This window comes from Pholcus phalangioides, unplaced genomic scaffold (genome assembly GCF_987345545.1).
Source record: "Pholcus phalangioides strain wild (caught in Gottingen) unplaced genomic scaffold, Ppha-v1.0 ptg000015l_1, whole genome shotgun sequence".
In the NCBI taxonomy this organism is placed as follows: Eukaryota; Metazoa; Arthropoda; class Arachnida; order Araneae; family Pholcidae; genus Pholcus; species Pholcus phalangioides.
In genome coordinates, this window is record NW_028301608.1 from 48,280,270 (window position 1) to 48,301,437 (window position 21,168).

At 38.3% G+C, this 21,168-nt stretch overlaps 1 protein-coding gene across 4 annotated transcripts in view; it reads left to right on the forward strand.

Annotated features, from left to right (window-relative positions):
- The window catches only part of LOC149076121 (uncharacterized), a 489,131-nt gene that overhangs the window by 455,454 nt on the left and 12,509 nt on the right, over positions 1–21,168 (forward strand). The window lies entirely within an intron of this gene.

Consider the following 21,168-nt stretch of genomic DNA (forward strand, 5'->3'; position numbering starts at 1 on the left):
TTGGAGAAAATTTAGAACCACAACTATATTTTTAGATTCTTTGCTCGAAATTGCCAATAAGCGATTTTTAAACGGCTCGCTGGGTTTTGTTCTTCTGATGGTTTCGTAACATCAGTATATGGCATCATCGGACCCCTTGAAAGCGTTGGCGAAGTTCCTCAATTTAATTCACTTGTAACAAAAAGTAGTCGTTGTGAATCATCAAAACCACCTATCTTTATTAGTTGGTGCTAAGCTCTCTGGCATTCTCTAATATCCAGAGGGGGCTGAGCAAATCATGAATTAATGGGTCCCCTGTGACTGCGGTCAGAGATCTTTGGTTAATCAGTGAATGTATATTGTTCAAATTTCAAGGCCCATTATTATATATGCCGAACTCTGGTCCTGCATAACTGAGGTTTCTACAGGGTGATTCCATAATTCCCTCTTCCCGCTTTAGGCTGGTGAATCGCTGATCTCAGAAGCATACTTCTAAATAGAAAAAGTTTTCAAATAACGTGTAGACCTCAGATATATGACATTCACGTTTCAAAAGGTTGTATACATACTTATAGAGTGAGAAAACTAACTTTTTGTACGGACGCCCTGTCCTCAAATGTCCAATTAGTAAGTGGTTTTCCTGTCTCTCTTGTGGCCAACAAAAAAAAATTCCATATTTCTAAATATTATATTCGCGAGATATTTGAATTCAAAAGTATATGAGAAAAAGTGGGAAAGAACAGCATAAAGAGGGGAAAGAGGCTTTGTTCGTTAGGTTTTGCTGGTTTTTTTTTTATTTTTCGTTTGTTTTGTTGTTGTTTCCCAACTTTCATTGAATTTTTTATTTAAATATCTCAGCGAATATTGCAGTTACAACTGCGGATTTTTTTTCTCATCAGAAGAGAAAGCGCAACAACTTTCTAATTGGGTTTTATTTGTGCAGCGTTTCCGTATAAAAAGCTAATTTTTATATTTATTTTAATAACTATACAACCCTTGCAACATGAATGGCGTATCCGAGGTTTACACGTTATTTAGATACTTTCCTAATTGTAATTATTCCTCGAAGATCAACGGTTCGCCAGTAAAATGCGGTAAGGGAAAGTATGTAATCACCTTGTATATTATGAATCAAATAGGTATAGTGGCATTTTTTGAGAAGCTGTGAATTGATTAGACGAATTCGTTTTTTCTGTTGATCATTGTCTCGCACTATTTCGTGTTTATGTTAATTTTTTGCCATGAGTTAGATAAATGGCACCAAAAAAAAGGGGTCATCAATAAGAAACTGAAATACCATTGTTACTTAAAATACTTAAAAATATTATTGATAATAGTATCAAATAATATGTATAATACTGCTCAAAAGGTGAAGATCACCGCTATCTGTAGTTCCACTTCTCTATTTTGAGAAATAGATAAGAAATTGGGAAAAAATGTAAGGAACTGGAAAGTAATAAAAGATACAATGATGGCAGTGAATGTACTTTAGAATAAGCATCATATTAACCCTCAGCGTGCTCTCATCATCCGGGGATGATCAGCGTAGGAGCATGCTCAGTCATCCAGGGGATTATAATTTTTTCTTTTAAGACAAAATTCACTATATGACGTTTAGATAGCGTACGCGTATATAGAATCCAATCTAATATCAGTTTTCTTATTATTATTTCTTCTCTATTTTCTGACAGGTTTGCTTTTGTACATAGTTGCGTAGTGGTAAAGTGCTTGGCTACCCCCCCCCCCCCCACCCTCCAATCGCTATTTTGGCGCTGATTGTGGGTTTGATTCCAGATTCTTTGTTTGAACCACACCTTTTTTCCTCCGATTATATTCAATTTGCAAGTCTGAGTTTGATTGAATGTTTTCCACAAAAGACAACTGAAAAAATATTATTTTAAACTCAGCCGCACTGAGAGCAGCTTTTCTCGGACTATTCCGCAGCCTAAGTGTTAATCAACTAATTTATTTATTTATTTGTGTGTGCAAATGAATTTTCTTAAAAACATGAAAAGATCCCGAAAACGCCTAAATTTGGTGACCTCCCAATGATGATGATGCCTCGATATATAACTAAAATCCCTCTACAACGATATCTTCTCATCACTCCGTAAAACATCTTTGTATCGAGATTTCACTGGACACGAGATTTCAGGGGAGAAGCCTAGAAATACATGTGTTAAGGAAAAGCACCGAGAAGTGCCGCGGATTGTTATTTTTCTCTGTTTCTCTTTCTTTCTCGTCATATCGCCGGGAAATCGGAGCGACAGAAGCCGCGTGTGGTGCTGCCCGCTGGAGTGATGGAGTTGTTGGGTCGTCTGTGTCTTTCCGAGCGTGTGTGCTGGGATCTGCAACTGGCCTCAGCCCAATCCCTTGAGAGCAAATGTGAGGGAGCTAGGAGTGCTTGTTAATTACTGAGATTGTGGCGAGGCAAAAAAAAGACTTCTTACACACAATAGTGTGTTTGCAAACGCCTCTGAAGTGACAGAGAATGGTCTCGTTCTTCCTTTCTTACCCTCCTCCTTTTTCACTATCGTTTTGCGTTGTGGAGCCTTCGCTAGAACACGATGTTTTAGTTGTTGTTTCACTTATACACTAGAGAAAGAGAATATATAAGTTGACTAGAAATGCTTAATTATTGCATTTAATGTTAGAGAAATTTGTTGAGAAAAATGTGTAAACATTCTCTCAATTTTTTTTTAGTTTTTTATTTACTTGAAGTTGTTTTTCCTTCATGTTGGCATGTGTGATGATGACATCGGTCGCTTCGGTCAGTTGCTTAATTATTCAATTTCTGTTGAGAGATTGGGTTCATTTGAATCGACTCGCATATATTTTGACCACATCATGCATTACACATCACATTTACACTTACTTTTTTTTCACCGCATTCCAACCCTGGGTATATCACCATACAGCAATATAATACCGATCGAGTTTTTTTGGGGTCGGAAAATCTTTCTCCCTAAAGAAATTCATGTTGTAGTTCCATCCTCGTCTGGGGCGCGGAGGGAACTTTCGGTAAGTATATATTGGGAAAAGCCATCTTAATATACAGTAGTATACCCACTATATCGCGTTCATACTGTCATTCTACGAATTTAACAACACTTTTGAATATTTGCAAAAAATATCAAGTACATAAATTCTTTCATGTCGCCATCAGTATTTTGAATGGTCAAATTTTCTTAATTTTTTTATGAACGATTCGGAAAAATGGAAAGCTAATATTCTTTTTTATCTGATTCTACTATTTAGTAGATACGGTAATATGCTCTCAGTTGACCACTCTTTTGATCTCCAGCGTCATCTGTGCTGTAGTGACAGTGTTGCTTTAGTTATATTTTTCGAAATTTCCTTCTCTTTTCTCCTCGCAATGAAGGTTTAGCTATACTGTATTTACTAACAGTCCACGTGGTCTTCAGGAGTGGGAAAAACTGCCATATGAAGGGGATGGGTAGATAGAACCTATAAATTATCGATTGCTTGTATAAAATAGCTAATAAAACAAAAGATCTTCCACGTTCCCTCTCCACCATCATCTATCTCGATAATTAAATTCTCTCTCGATGGACTCGAGACCCTTATCATTCACTTTCTCACATCTCTCTCCTCCTCCATCTTTTTTTCGTCCCTTTCGTCTCCCACCGTGTCCAGGTAGGCCGGACAAAAAAAAAAACCAAACTGAAACCAGCATTTAATGGTTCAAATTTTTGTCTCTTACACCAACCCCGTCCCCACTCTTCCTTTAACTGGCTCCGGCCGGTCGGCATCGGTCAAGCGGACGGGAGCCGGACACCCGCGGAAGAGTGATGTCGTCTTGCCGGTTCGTCTGACATAGATGAAACGTCCGTCACAACGGGCACTTTGCTTGGGTGGGGAAGACGGGCAGAATATCACAAGTGCTTCATCCTCTTTTCCCCTTGTAGTAGTAGAACTGTCCTTATTCCGCTTTTTTTTATACCATCTTTACTGGTCATTTCTTCTCAGTCCTTCGTCAGAGATTTTTTTTTTCTTACCATCGGCCAATTCCTGAGTCGAATCCAGTCCACTGGTTCTCGAGGATGGATAGATGAAACCCCCATCCCCTCTTCCTCTTGTTTTTTTTCTTATTCTTTTTGTATTTTCGTCTACCCTGTCGTTTCGTGGATCTCACATCATCCATACTGACTAAAAACGAGCTTCAAACGTTGGAAGGTGGAAAGAGAAGTTGGCAGCGGAGGTAAAACGGCTACAAACAAAAACAAAGCATTGGAAAAACTAATGCGAACGTTTTTTTTCCCCCCTCCTTTTCCCGGGTTCTCAAAGGAGGACCTTTGGTCACTTGGGCATTGCTGAAAAAGAGAAGAATGGATGGATGGACCGGGCAACGCATGGCGACTCGCTACAATTTTTCTACGTGACAAACGCCAGAAAATTTTAGGTGCCATGTATGGCAAAGTCTTTCCTCTTTTATTTTGGATCGGTAGGGGAAATGAATGTTCGCTTTTCCTGTCTAAGTTTCTAAAAAACAAAATGTAATAGAAAGTTACTGTAATGCTACTTAAGGAAGTTGAAAGATTTATTAGTATCCTTTGCAGAAAGTTCCATTTTGTTTTATGTCCAGGGAAGCTTGTCGTAACTTGGAAGTTTTTGGTCTTAATTGGCATTATCATGTGACTGGCATCGCAGTAAACACGGTTTCTTCCTTTTATACGTTCGTTCTCCTCTTCTTTATGAAAATAATAGGTGTAATGATTATATAAAGTAAATTCTGCAATAGCTTGTCACTGCGGAATTCTCGCGCAGAGTGCAACAGGCCTACAGCGGTATAATGTCCAATCATTACACTTCATGCATAGTTAGAAAAATTGATGGCAGATGACAGCACTACGCATAACAAACATTACAGAAACAAACTTCATGGAAGGTTGACTACACACACGCACACACTCCAACATGTACTAATTCATTAGAAGTTCCGCAAAGGAATATGGACGAAGTGCATGTCTGGTTTAGTAGCAGTAGTAACAAGCACTCAAATACTTTCACTGCAGAAATGTTTAGGATTTTTTTTTCTTAGAAACAAGATAAAGTGCTCCTTATACAGTATTGATGTGCGACTCCTCTACTTTCCCTGATATGAAATTTCTAGACCGAACATTATGTTAGTAGTTAGATGTCAAATCAATTTTAAGAGAGAATTGATTATGTGAGATTTTTCCCGAATTATAAAAATGTCCATGTCATTAATTGTGTTAATATTCAAAGATGTGTATTTTGTTAAATTCGAGATTATTAATTTGGAACAAAATTGAGAAATATGGCGTAAACTGGACGGAAAGAGAAGCTTTCTTGCATGTATAGAGTTGTTGCTGTGAAAACTCGCAACAGGCGAAGTTGCGTCTATAAAATATATTTGGTTATATTATCGATTTAGTTGATCATATGGGAAGGAAATGGGAAAATCCGGTAGCTTATTCAATATTAGTAAATTATTTTATGAAATTTTGGACTTGTAATTTTCATACTGCAATTGAACCGGAATACGTACCTTTTATCCTATTTTTTATCATTTTCTCAATATCTTGTTATTGTAATAACTGTATAATAATAATGAGTACGGTTTCATGAAAATAATTTTTGGGCCGATATTTACAAACACACTTGTTTGCATGTAACCATATTTCTATAATTATTTCTCTCAATGAAAATCGTTGCTTTAATCCCGGTGCATCTGTCGCCATCTGTTGGTATTGAGAAGAGTCTAAAACGCGCTGAGTTGACAGATATCGATCGAATTTTGTATATTTCCTTCCTATCCTCCAATGTTTAATTCCTAGTGGAGTGTTGGGAGTAGACACTGTGTTGGTGTGCTTTTGTCGCTCTTACCCGCCCTTGTCCGGTTTTCTCCTTCTTCAGCCTTCCTCCTTGCTCCAACGTGACAGACTGGGGCGCCTGGTGCTCCATCCAATAGCTTTTGATGCGATGAGAAGCGTGAGCAAATGCCGCTGGACAGTCAGACAGACCCTTCGAGGGAATGAACAAGGCCTTCATTAAGAATCTGGTGAAAAGGGAGGTGACGTATTTGGCGAAGAGATAGCCAAGAGGTTGTTGGGGGTGGCAAGTATCATAAAGATTGATTCCTTTGCTTGATTACGAAAAGGAGCGAAGTGACAGAAAAGGGGAGAGAAATGCGCACACGCAGACTCTGGTCATTAATTTAGGTCTCGTTTGTCCGATTCATTAATGTTATTCCGATTTTGTTTTTGTTTTTTCTCTCGTTTCCTTTATTCATTTTTGTCTCGTCGAGTCGTTCTCATTGGGGGAAAACTTTATTTTTTTAAAAATGCATCTGTAGCTCGAATCACGAAAATGTGTTTCTGTTTTTATTGACGTAAATGTAATCAATTTTATCCTTTTTCAGAAGCAAAATCAACTATTTATACATCCATGGTAATTGTTTCCTCGTGTAATTAGTTGTTGGTGTATTTTTTAGTTCACGAAAATACGTTGCTAGAGATATGCAAAAATATTTTTATGTTCTACCTTGAAAAATTGGAAGATACGTTTCACATCAGTTTTTTGCTTCTTGTTTATGAAAGTGTCCTTTGGACTGTATAGTTCTCAATGGTTATGAAGTGAAATGATTCTATGGATAAAAATCATATTAAATGAGCTTCTTGCAGGGGTGTCCGTGCTAAAAGTATCCAAAAGTAATGACTTTTACTGAGAGATAGCTCATTAGCCATGAAAGTGCTGCACTGTCGATCATTGGCTTACGCAAAGTGAGCAAAGCCAAGATTATGGTGTTAATTTTTGCAGGAAAAAAACGTAAACACCCCCCCCCCCATCCCACTAGAGATAATTCTGCTTACGCCTATGCTGTCGATAGGGGATTGCTTTTTTGACCACTTTCTCTGCCAAGATCGATCGTGCACTCTGTCGACAGTTGCTTTGAAACACTTTTCGAAACAGTTGCGTTTACAGTCGGCTGAAATTTCTTTTCCGGGGTTATCCAACTTGAAAATACAAATGCGAGCTGATCTCATATTCAAATGAATCGTCTTCACAGAGAGCAATCAGGCCCACAAAATTTAAAATTCACTCATACTACACGATACAGGCAAAAATAGTCTGACGAGTTGTTTGCTTCTGAAGTGGGAAGATAGATGGCAGCATTGTCGGTACACATAATAAGCATTCCTCAAAAATCAACTTGACGATGGTACACATCACCTACACGGCACACTCCGACATGCACACGAGTTCGTTAGAAGTTCCTCAGGGGAATGTTTACGAAATGCATATGCGATTTTGTAATAGCATGTGAGCGTCACAACATAAGGTAGTGTGTGCCTAGGCCAGCTGAATTTAAATCTGTGAAGTGTGATGAACGTCATGTGTGAACTGAGTGGAATGAGAAGCCGGCCAACTGATTTGTAACATCGGCTGCAACAGTTGATTTAATAACATCTGAAATGTTATTGAGAACTTCGTGAGAGGATCAAGTACCATTTGGATATCTGCATAGCTATTAAATGTGTTCACATTGAACTTAATTAACTTGAAAATATATATATAACCCATAGAGCCCCTTGCCTTCTACAATACAAGTTAAATTCATAAGTAATAATGTGCGGTTCTCTGACTATAAACCGTTATTTTTAGATACTTTAAGCTCGGACATCCTGTATTATACGGAATTGAAATCTGTGAAATTGGGAAAACTGCATCACATTACAATAAGTTGTAGAAGCGCTGAATGGAACTGTCATTCGAACCGAATAAAAAAAATCGATTGTAAAATACAACTGGAAATCCCCCGTATTTTTTGTGGTGTATGTGTGCACGTTTCTTTTATGTACAACTTTAGGAACTTCTGGAATGGCCTTTCCAGGAATTACTTGTTACTGTAGACTGCTGTAGGAAATAGAAAACGAAAGAAAAAAAAGAATGTTGTGGTCGTTGAAGTTTTTTCCGAAGGGAAATGGGCCGCACACGGAAATTCGGACATGCAGAATTCTCGGGATTTCGGGAAGGAGAATAAAAGAAGAAAGGGAAAAAAAAGAAGATTGGTCCTAGAAATTTATTCACGACTTGCACGTTACTCAAACAATACGAATGTCCCAGGAAAAAAAATCGCGGATGAAATTGCTCTTGGAAAGCAAACTGGGTATCCATTTTGTTATAAGGGCAGCACAGAAAGGAATAGAAAAGCAATGGCCATTTCCGGGACCACAAACGTAGAAAATGCCTATGCATGAAGTTCACGGAACGGCACGTTGGAATAGTTTTTCCCTTCTTCCCCCGTTCCCTTGTCAGAACTTTCCTTGCAGTATACGCTAACATTACCTATTCCGTGTAGGCCATTTTCCTGTCTGTCCATGTATATTCAATTTCTCCTTCACTCCCACCTTCAGTGCAATATGTTGAATCTGTCATTATGGGAAGCTGTCTCATTCTAGCTTCACTTGATGCTTCCCAATCCCATTTGTGTATGGTATATTGCTTGTGCCTCACATGGAATGTTTACGTGAGTTTTATGAATTTCGTAAAGTTTACGGGAAGGAAGACTGAATTTTTTTTTGTCCCCTTATTTCTATATTTATTGAAATACCTTATATTCACGACTCGATCGAATGTAACATTGCCGATTCAAATACCATTTTTTGTGAAAAAGTATTATGGTTTAAGTTGTAATAGTGGAAATATAGTGGAAAATGTTTAAGTTAAATGCACAATCAAAATGACGCTATACAGTCGACGCTCGTTAGAAAGAACCTCGTGGTTCCATGGGGTTTACGTACGTTACATGACATTATATTAGGAGGAGGTTGTATCGAAAGCTTGAGTAAAAATTGGCTTTTTAAGAGGATTTCATATTTGGACGGAATAAATATGTTATTCATTTTGTTATGATGTAAGTAGTTGCAATGAAAATTTTTCACGTTAAAAAATAATTAAATTAAAAATTAAATACAGTCGGCTTCTCTCTGTTGTTACACGACTCCCCATCGTTTCGTCGAAAATCAACGTTATATCGTGTGGTTGTTGTATCGAAAGGAAAATATATAGAATACTCGTTAACATGAAAACATTTGAAACTTGTATAACGTGTGCGGATCGATACAACAAGTGTCTACTGTATAATAAAATTGCAATAACTATAATTGCATTCACGTACCGAATTCTCTAATATCAAATACCTATGTATCAATTTGAAAAACTTTTGGGGGGGGGGACGGTTCTGAGTTTGGACGTTGTATAAGATTGAATGGTCATTGTATGTTGTTATATTGAATGAAAGATGACATGAACGGGAAAAATTTTTAGACTTCTCGTATCGGTCGTTGTGATTGGACAGTCGCAATGACGCATATTCGTTATAACGAGCGATGACTGTATTTCATCAATACGTCCCAACGTATGATCCACTGACAGACGTGAAAATTTAATTGCAATTAAAAAGAAATTTATTCAATGAATATCGTCTATGTCCACATAGGTTGGAATGAACCGTTATGATCACATACTGTATGCCAGTGGCCAGTTAAACTGTTTTGTACATTTTGGGGCTTTTCGGATTCGAAAATTTGTAGCATAAAATTTTAAAATTTCCAGAATAACACTTTGTTTTCGGGTAATTATCAAAGTTTGAAAAAATCGAATTATATTTGCTGGTTGACCTTTGCCTATGTAGATGTAGGAATACGTTTATTTCTGTAATTAATAATTTTTTTATTCACTACATTCATAAATGAGAATCGGAATTCTTTTGCGGAGTGACATTTGAAATAAGAAAAACAATTTTATTTTCCTACATACACACGAAAAGAAAGGATATGGTTGCTTTTTGACGTATATACTTGCCCCGCCTCTTTTGCAATAAAAAAAGACGAGATTGCAGTTAGAAAATTTTATCTTAAAAGGGAGGAGAAGATGGTTTAAGGAGAGAAGAGAGAGAGAAAAAAAAGAGAGTAACGAGAATAAGAGAGAGACCTTAAAGTTATGGTGGGGGTCGAGTGACAAGAGGGTGATTGAGACGTTTTGTAAAGGTGCGTGGCTGGTGTGAGTTCGACATCCGTCATAATCTGTCATCCGCCTCTATGCCCTAACGCTCTCTAACGCCACTTTCCCTGTCACTTTTCTTTTTTTTTTTTATATTCTTCTCTATTTTTCCCTGATAGAAACCATAAGCAGGGGAGGGACTGCGGTCATTTTTCTTATACGCGGCATGTGATCAAGACACACTCTTTGCCACCACTTGCACCAAACCTCGTGCGAAACTTTTTCTTCCTTCCAAGTTTTTCACCTGAGTTTTCATTTCTCTCTCTCAGGCCTCCCGTTTCCTCTTTTTATCCTGGACAATATCGGAGGTTTAGGATGTGAGAGATGAATATTTCCAGTTTGACGTCTGCGTCGTGTGCGAAAGGTTTAACCATTGCCTGCATAGTCTGTGCTGGCTGTCTGTGGATGATCATATATCGCTTTAACCACTTTTTTCCTCTTCGCGCATTCCCTTCAAGATGACGAGGATGCATTTCGCTCTTTCAGATGTCTTTGCTAGATTTCAATTCGTTATGTGTCTTCTCATATTTTCTGAACTCCAGCGGTAGGGTTTACGACATTTAAAGAAATGGAATGGGGTAACTTTCTTTGATCTTTTGCTGCTTTTCTGAGAAATCTTTCTATTGTGAAGGGCGCATGATGAACATTCATTTCTCATACATCGCTATTAAAGTTCTGTATCGTCATTTGATTTATGAGTACGCACGTGAATACGACAATATGAGTACGCACGTGTGTTGTGAACATGAAATGCATGAAGAACTTGAATAGAGGAAAGAGCATATTATAACATAACTTATGCATATTATATAACTGCCAGGCATTCGTCTCGCTCTAAACCTATTTTATTAAATATTTCGATTGCGTCTGCAGATCGTCATGTCATACTGTGATACTTATGATTTTGAAAAGGCATCTCTCGATTACAGTGATTTTATAATACAATGCTTCTATGTTTTTTCCCAAGATCGAAACCCGCGGACCTGACGGCAACCTTCATGTTGGAAATTGGGCATATTCCCACTGCTACATAGGGTTATACAGGGGGACAGGGCGGTTGCGTACCCCCCCCCCCACGCCTCGTTCAATAAAAAAAAAAAGATCATTTATTGACGTGGGTGGGTGGGCGGAAATGCACATTTTCTCCCCGTTCATTATACTCATCCTCAGTGATTCGCCCCCCCCCCCTCGTGCACACCTTTAAGCTCAGGTATCCTCAGAACCGGAAAAACCCATTAGAGTGAGATCGGGGAATTAAGGTGGCCAGTTTTCTTTGGCTGTGTCTTGCACCGGCGTTTATTATGCCACACGTACTATTTCAACGCTATTCGTGGTTTTCAACTGAATGAATGAACGCCAGAACTTTGCCACTAGACTTATCCCGTTGCCGAGATCTCTTCCAGCCCAGGTTTGTTGCAGAGTCCGGAACACTTTATTTTGTGTCAGAAAAGAAAACAAAAGTAACAGGAAATAACGTATAACGGGAATAACGTATAATAAATAAAAATGTGGTTTTTGACTGCGCCGATCATTTAGTTATACGTAAAAGTAGGTGTTTCTATTTGAATTTTTCCAAATTTTGTCACCTTGACCGCGAGAGCTAGGGTTTTTGTAATTTTTTTCTTCACTCACACATGCTATGAAAATCTCATATCACGAACATTCGCGTTCGTTGATCTTTACGGCCACTGGAGGCTCGTATACCGGCAAAGTTATTTCAAGACCACCCTGTATGTCTATTGTCCACTTATATATAAGCTCTCGTCGATCAAACTATCCTTTCGGGGTTTCGGTACGTAAAGGCCTCGTATGCAGCATCACTTCAAGTGCATTAATCAAGGTTCAAACCTACAGAATATTCAGAGCTGTTTTTCCGGATGTTCCATATGTATGAACCGATTTGGATTTTTCTCCTCTCGCATTCTTCATTATGGTCTCCTTTCTTCCACAATAACACCAGTGCTACTCCCGGTCCATATTCACTTCCTCGATGGTCAGTCATATCATACTCGGCTTGCGTTTGCGCAGAGGGCTCGAAATCGTGCATGATGCGGGAAGAACCCGCTGGAAATAGCCCCAGGAGGATAAGGGGAAATCTAAAAATCAATTTTGGGGAATGGAGTGCGTTTTGCACTTTCATTCCCTCCCACCCCCCCCCCCCTTCCATGATTGATCTGACATGTACAAGACATCGCCGGCTTGGGGGCCATTGAGCCCATACACTTCTATACATTCCCTTCCGTTTGTCCACTTCCAAATCCTTCCCATGCCTCTTCTCCGGACATCCCCCTCCCCAGCATTTCTTTTTTTTCCATCCTTTGGGTGGAGAGAAAGACATTTTCTTTTCTCTCTCTGTAATATACAGCTCCCCCCCCCCCCGTCCTCTAAATTTAATTTGCTGCTGGACTCTGAGGACGGCATTGCAATGGTCTGAATTTTTTCTCTCCCCTCGCTATTTCTCTCGTCCTTCGCTACTACCTCTTATGATTCCAACACTACTAGATCCCACCATGCTGACTTGTTTTTAGGGTTGTTTTTTGATGCGAAAACACGTCGCCAGATCGGCAAAGATGCTCGAAGTGAAAAATGAAACGCGTAAAAACTGTAATTTTTTTTATCACTAAAAAGATTCAGGCTAATCGATATAGACCAGTGGTTCTCAACTCAACCTAGGGCCCTGAAATATTCTGGGGGTTGGGACTCACGGCTGAAAATTAATCGAAATAGTAGGGCCATAACAAGCGGTTAATGAAAAGGGGGATTAAAAGCGGTTTAAAAAATATCAACCAATTAATTTAAATATTGAGGGTGAAAGTGTGACTACTCTTATAATCTTACCTGTAGAGTCCCATATGGCTAGTTCGTTTCTCGCACGTTCAAACGGTATATGCCCAGGACCCACAAATTTTCGATTTCCCAAAATTGGCTTTTTTATGTATTTGTAGGCACAGACCACGTACCCCCGTCTTCCTGTACGCCTCTGCCTCAAAGAACACTGTGGGTAAGGGAATTTTTGACTACGATAACGGCCACAAGAAGAAAATGAGATCCCGTAGGTGGCCCATGGGTGAAAAAGGGTTGAGAAACATTGGTCTAGACCAGTGATTCCCAACGTGGGCGTTAACTCCCCCCCCCTTGGGGGCGATGGAAAGTTCCAAGGGGGTGGTAGAAGCTACGGGTGTAACATAGGATCCTATGGATTAGATATCGTTGGGGGGCGATGGGAGAAAAAAATTCTGAAGAAGGGGGAATAGAGGATAAAAAAGGTTGGGAAACTATGGTCTAGACTGTAGATCAGTGGTTCTCAAAGGCTCCAGGGAGCCATAGAGGAAAATATCGCACAAAAAGGGAGCCATGGCTACTGATAATGGGGCCAGGAAGGAATTTATTAAAAGAGTGACTAAAAAAATTAATTTCAAACAAAATGCATAAAATATTTTTTTCACTATTTTTTTATTCTTTTTTTATCATCACGTATTCCCAAGAGATCTTTACGATCTTTCCAGGGAATTTGTTAGTGCGTTAGTAGACATCCATGCCCAAACCCAGACCTGCACAGTCAGAAGCTAGCTCCCTAACCACTGAACTGTCAGGCGGCGTTTCCTTATTTACGTAACATTAACATAAAGATTTGATTGATTTTTCAACACCGAGCATAAGGATCTAAGTATTTGAAAGATGAAATTTAGCACTTGAAGTATCAGATATTTTAATAGTTTCACCAAAACAAGCACAATGACATTTTTGTGTGTGTGTGTGTTCATCAAATTTTTCATAAGTAGGGCTCTGATGTTCATGACCTAAAGATGAAACGTCGTTGCTGATAAGTTATTAGCTACTGCATTTCTTCTTTGGGTCATAAAAATCAGAGTCTTAATCATAAGCTTGTGTTATCAATAATTATAAGGTTTCGAGATGAATGTATTGATAATGACACTTTAATGATAGTGATTGATAGTAGCATTTATTTGAAGACAACCAACCAAAAAAACTGCGTTAAATGCGGATAAAACGGTTTTGTTGGCATCAGGAGAGACAGGGCTACACTTTGTAATTGGGTTTTTGAAAGCACACGGTGTCCGTATAAAAAGTTAACATTTTTATTTTAATAACTATACAACCCTTTGCAACATGAACGACATATCTGAGTACTACACGTTATTTGGATAATTTTTCTAATTGAAAGTATTCCTGTAGGGTGAACGGTATGCCGGTAAAATACCATACGTCTTGTTACCTATGCACCCTGTACATTACATATAGTAGTGTCTGTTATACGAAATATTGTGTTGTATTTAAGCCAACTCACGCGTTGCTTCGTTCGCCTGCGAGAGAGAGGCCACATTATGAACCAAAAAAAACACTTAGAGATAGCTTGTCACCCAACGAGACATCAGATTTTCACGATGAATGTAAATCTCGCTGTATCGAAATTATAATCAACGAACCAATAATTTTTTTATTTGAAATCTGATTATTTATAATTTCTGATTAGTTTGGAATTCATATTTATCCAAATTCAAATTTACCCAATAAAAACTAATTCAAACTTCATCCTGTACAGTAACTTGATGACATTATGACGTCTTCAAGCGCAAAGCGGTCTTTCAAGTATTACGTCAGCAAAACACTGAACCCCCCTTTCAGCAAAATTTCGTCAGCAGCTTAGAATATTTCATATCTTCAAAAAAAAGTGGTTGATGCCGTAAGCGACATTCATTTATACACATATACATTAGATCAGTCGACTCTACCTTTGACGCTGGGGGAAGGGGGGGCGTCAAAGGTAAGAGTAGACTGATCGTGCCTCCCATGCCTTACCCCGTATCTTCGCTCATGCCTTAGAGCTCGGATGCGCTGAACGGGGCAAATTCAGCCCCGGCACAGCAAGGGCACTTGGCAGGCGCAAGGGCAGTTCAGTTTTTTCTTTCCTCGATTCATCTTCTCATCAGCTAGCTGGCGAAACTTTCTTATTAACCGCGAAGAGCAACATCATCTTCGGATCGTCATCTGGTAGCAGTGCCAGCAATGTGAGGTTTGGCCTGAGTTAGGTCTGGCTGTGTATGTACGGCCCCATTCAGCGCACACGAACTCTAAGGAAAGCGGATTCATTGCCTCTGTAGTCTAGTGGTCTAGGGCGTTAAATTAATAATAATCGTGATTATTTATTGTTTAGATTATTTATTTTTTTCCGGGTTGGAAAAAATTTCGAAACGCGGTTAAATTTTGGATGGCATTGCGTATTTCAATCAGCCTATAGAAATAGCCTTATATATATAGATAGCCGGCTTTTGAAATTCGAATCGGCAATCAAGTTTTGGGAAATATTCCTTCAGGGAATCTGGACAAGTCATACTTTCAGGGCAACACAAAGTCCTTTCATACAATTGACGCATTCGTGAGGAGGACAGAGTTGAGCAAGGAGAACACAGTACACGTCGAAATTCCAAGAGGGAAGCGGAACGGAGTGTGAGGACCGATATAGAACTTTGGGCGGGGGGGGGGGGGTGGATGAAAGCCGAAATGGAATGATTCTGGTTGTCCAACATCGTTTCCAAGGAGAAGAAAGGCGATGAAATCGAGGGATGCACCACACATTCACAAAAAAAAAAAAAATTGCACATGGAAAGTGGAGAAGGAAAAAAAGGAGAAGAGGCGCTAAATATGCATCCCTGAATGAAACCTCCTCCTGCATCCCGATTTCTCTCCTCCCTACGCTCCCATCTTTTAGATTTTTATTTCTCGCATTCCTACAATGACCTCAAAAACGGCCAGAACAATAATGAGATGGGATGACCACCGGAAGGAATACATTTGGCGCGCGATCAGTAACTTGGCGTCATGTGACCCGGGCAATCACAATATCAGTCGAAATACAAATACAACGCCACAACAGGCAAAATGCCCAACGAGGTGGCTGAGAAAAAGATGCCCATAAAAATATGGATGTCATGTATTTCAAAAATACAGCAACCCAATTAAAAATGCAATTAACAAAAATTATAAACAATATATACACATGATAAAATGTTATACAATGCCCATAAAGAATATTATGGTTGTCTTATTCTAAGTATGGATAGCTTCTCGATTCACCCCAACATGTTTATCGTATTTCTTTTTGAACGTGTCAATTGTTACAATTGCTACCTTCGTTTGAAGGGGGATGGACATATTTCGACACTGTATTCATGTTTAGAATTTTTATACTTGGAAATGAAGTGGCGGAAATAAAAGGCGTTATGTTATATTTTAGACCATGACGCACTGTATTATTTTGTGTGTGATTTTCTTCATCCAGTTTTATTTAGTAGTATACGGGACAATAAAAATTGAAATAAATCTTTCTCAATGCTGATTATTCGGAAAAAAGATAAAATGTCTAATTCATTAGAAAATGAAGTCATAATTTTTTTCCGACTAGTCAACCTGCTATCTAGCCGGTATAATCTAGAGCAGTGGTTCTGAACCTTTTTTTGCCCATGGCCCCCTTTCAACCATCTCTCATTCCTGTGGTTCCCCTTGCGAGCGACCATGATTAATTTCCTACCCCCCCCCCCCGTTTTCCCGTTAAAAGACAATTATTCAAGTACTGTTTGAAGCATATAAATATGTGTTTGAATTTAATTAATTTTTAATTTATGAAAATAATGAAAAAGCAAAATAAAACATAATACAATAATACAACATAGTAAAAAATATAATAAATTATTTTCAATCGATGTAAACTTTGGGGTCATTCAAGTATTACGTCAGCATCGGGGGGGGGGGGTTCTGATTTGCTGACTTTTGATGACAACGGGGGGAGGGGTTGAATGTCGCTTACGGCATCAACCACTTTTTTTTTGAAGATATGAAATATTCTAAGGACTTCACACCAGGGTTTCTAAAACTGTGCTTCGCGGCTCCCCGACAAAGGTTTTTTTTAAGATTGTTAAACTGTTCTGGGGAGCTGTGGATAAGCGTTGATTAGGGTAAGGGGCGCCGTAAATGGAAAAAGAGTGAAAACCCCCTGCTTTACACCCTGTACATCGTTGTTAATATACGTTTGCGACTTCTGTTTGTTCACAGCAATAGAAATCACGTGCAAGTTCAGATTTCTCCTCCTTTTTATTTACCTCTCTCTCTCTAAACAAAAATATTTCTGGCTCGTGAAGCCATTTTCCGTGTCCTAGAATTGCCTGTTGTTGCCTAGGCACATGAAAAATCTGGAAACTGCTCTTCAATGGAAAGATGGAGTTTAGCGGGAAAGACGTTTTTTCCTTTCAGAAAGAAGCACCTGGAAAGTGGGTGTCGTTCAAAATTCTGCGGGGAACTGGTTTCCAGGTCTTTGTATCTACTTTTACCTCGATCTGTGGCTTTTTCTATAACACTGATGACTGACTGATCTTGTTTGATTCGAAGAAGGGTTTTTAGTCTATGCTATCTTCTTTTGACAGTCAGTGCAAGTTTCTTCGGACGATATAAAGATCCTTTTTTTTTCTCCTTTTTTCCGCCGTCGACGTTCAGCAGCAGCTGTTGCTGAAATGGGAAATGATATAATATAGAATATGGAGAATAAAATAATAATGAAAAAAAAAATGGCTATCCAATAGTGCAGTTATTCATAACGGCATTCACCCGGCTGTTGATAGGAACGGTTGATACTTTCTCTCTCTCTCGAATAATATTGTTTAAGTATCTTGAAAACGGCATAAAGCAGTGGTTTTCAAACTTTTGCCTTCCGCTGCTCCCCTTTTTTTTTTGTCTGACCCATATATATTCAACCCATGGCCCAAATGTGGCCCTCGACCTCAAACCTAATTTTGTAAAATTGAACGAAGCCTCATATAAACAGATCTCCTAAGTTACTCGTGGTATATTTACATATCACTTGAGTAGCATGCGGCCAAAACTTTTAAGCAGCCCGCGTTATATTTACAGATCATTCAAGTTCACCTGCGGCACTCTCCCAGATTACTTAATTAAGTGACCCATGGCCCGTTTTCAAACCTATGAAGTGGCCGCACTCTCCTAAAGGTTCAGTTTCCGTAGTCTAACCAGTGTTATCCGAAAAAATAGTTTTGAAGAGTAGTTCACTTCTCACCAAAATTTTAAAGGCTTTTTTTTGCATGTAAAACAGAGAAATAACTCTGAGAAAGAAATTATCTAAAATTTGAGGGTGTATTTTCACTTCTCAACGAAATCTGGAAGAGTAAAATTCAATTCTGATGCGTATTAGCGAACACTGAGTCTAACAAAAACCGCTTCATGGTGTTGATTAATAAGAACAGCTGACCGCGGCGTCCACTTTGATAATTACTAGAATAGAAGATTTAATTTTTTTTTTGGAAAGAATGATAATTTACAGAATAATAAAAATTGTTTGTTCCAAATTGTTTTTCCGAGCAAATCCCAAGTGGAACATGTACTACAGGCCCATTAAGACAAGCAACAGAGGACGTTCAAAAGTGCGATATCAGTTCAGAGTTCGATAATTGCTCTATCCCCCCCCCCCCTTCAGAAATGTTGTTGGTAGTCGGATCATAGTTGATTTTTTCGTGATTTCTAAACTTTGAAGTGCAAATTCGAGCCAATCTCCCCATTATAAAAATATCGCCATACTTTTATGACGAGCACAGACTCTACAGCGGTACAAAACTTTGACTATCACACTTAATTCACAATTTTAAATATAGATAGCAGCACACACACAACACTAGATACTAAAGCCGAACTTGAGTAAAACACACTCCCGGCGCAACTCGCTTAAATACTCCTGAAGGACGGTGAAGCAGTAGCAAAATCACTCGAAATGGCGTTACACCGAGAAAGTGCTTGGTTTAGAAGAAAAAGAAAATTTCCTGGTATAGAGTTGTCATTGCACCAACCTCTCAGCGAAAGACATGAGTATTCGATATCGACTGTGAATGCCTGACCTGGTCTAATTAGTCCTCGTGTACAGCAAATTACCCGTAGAGGTATTAAAATTAAATTATTGAATTATTTTAATGATAGTAATAGTTAAATAACTATTGAATTATATCGAATCCTAATTAGCCTGAACAAATATGCGTAACTTGGTTTTATTAGATGCAAGACAATACTCGTGTTAAATACTCATGATGAGTTTCATTTAGTTATGAATCGTGCCTTTTCATGTTGGTTGTATTAATGACGGTATATGTATATGAAGCGTTGAGATTCATATTGACTTATGTTGTTTATTCCTATATTTATTTATTCTTCGCTTAATTTTCGCCCTTATCGAGCTTGTTCTTGGTTCAGTAGGAGAGACAATATTATTTTATTTTTCTCTCTATTCGTCTTGCTTTTTCTTCCTGTGTCATCACTGCACTTGCATGAATCTTATTGGGTATGCAATGGAGATGACTATGGTAGTTACGGGGGTGGGGGGGGGGGAGATTCTATGTGTCATAATATAGAATTTCTATCATTAGTTTTTACAGAGTTCCAATCCAATTGGAATGTTATGCTACAATTTTAATGCTCTCTTTGAATCAATTTTTTTTTTTTTCTCTCTATTTGATTATCCGTCAGATCGAGTATGGTTATTATATGAAGAACATGTTAACATGTTCCAGTGGCTTCACTCTAAAGTACGGTTCCTACCCTTGATAATAAATGATCTTATAAAACCCTGATTTAATGAATTGTTATTGAATCGAGAGAAATTAGGGGGTTAGAGATTTGCAAAGATATACTCACATGGACTTGAATATCGTTAGACTCAGGTTTTAATCGGGATTTGACTGTTCCAGTATAATTTATTTATTTTTTCATCTCACAAAACAAACATGTCCAATTAAAATGGAATGAAAAAAAAACCGTTAACAGCACAAGCAGGCAGGGAATAATACATAGATGATAATAAATAAAATATATGTACATAATTTTTCAGGTTCACTTCAGTGGGTGGGGGGATGTGTCAAAAAAGTGAATGAGAATTTACACAAAAAGCAGAGAATTTCTCAAGTTAGTTAGTTCGGTATGGTGGAGCTTTTCAAAACACGTAGGACATTTTTCTACTTTCAACTATTTTTACGAAATTTTTTGTTTGAATTTCTTGCTGGTGTAGTTTACACATAAAAAATATGAGAGCTTGAATACACATGATACAAATGATTTTTTTATTAGCTCAGTGACATGTTCAAGAGATTTAAACAAATTCCACCGTAAGAATTTTTGCACATTAAATCGATGGCTATTATAGACGGACAACTATCACATCTTCATGATACTGCTATTTTTTCATTCTTTATTGGTGTACAATACTTCGTTCTTGGGTTTTATTTCGTCTTCTTCTTCTTCTTCTTCAAGCCATTATTATATGTCCACGCCGGAATGTGGGTGTTCGACCATTGAGAGTTTATAAATATGAACTCTCTCCATATTGTAGATGTGTACTTGGCGGATAGGTAGGACTGAGCGTGTTTTCTTGTTTTTTTCTTACTCTGGATCATTTTTGATCGTTGACTGCAGGCGTTCGTTTGCTCTGATATAATCTAAGCTCCCTCCACCTTCACGGAAAAACGGACAGCAGCAGCAGAGTTCGAGAAACCTCTTGAAGGTCAGTTTACGGATAACAACACGGCAAGGACTGTTTTCGGTGTCGTACACCATGATTCTATTACTGCTGGCCTACTTGCTCGTGAGTCATTCAACATTTTTTTTTTTTCAAGCAAACTAAAGAGCCTTTTCCTTGCCAAGTTTTCTTTTCATAAATACGATTTAATGTTCTTTAAGAAAGAAAAATATTTTATGCCCATGACGTATATATCAATGTCTTGCCCGGTTGTGTTATCTATAACGGGAAAAAGTGATGTCGCTTGACTGTATATGATTATAACTCTTTATAATACAGTAGATCCTTATTATAACGGACAGTTAAAAAAATTAATAATAGTAAAGGGGTGCTTATTTTTATCTGAGGAGTCTTACACTCCCAACGAGAGATTAAACATCGGTCGTTGTGTTATTTTGCGTAAACATGGATGCGCTGCACTACTCATACCGCTCGCCAGCCAGAAAAATTAATATTGATGGAGTGTGCATGTGTAAACATATTTTTCGAATTCAACTAATGTTGAAGGCTATTATATTTTTTATAATATAGAATAAACACTTTTAATGGGTTAA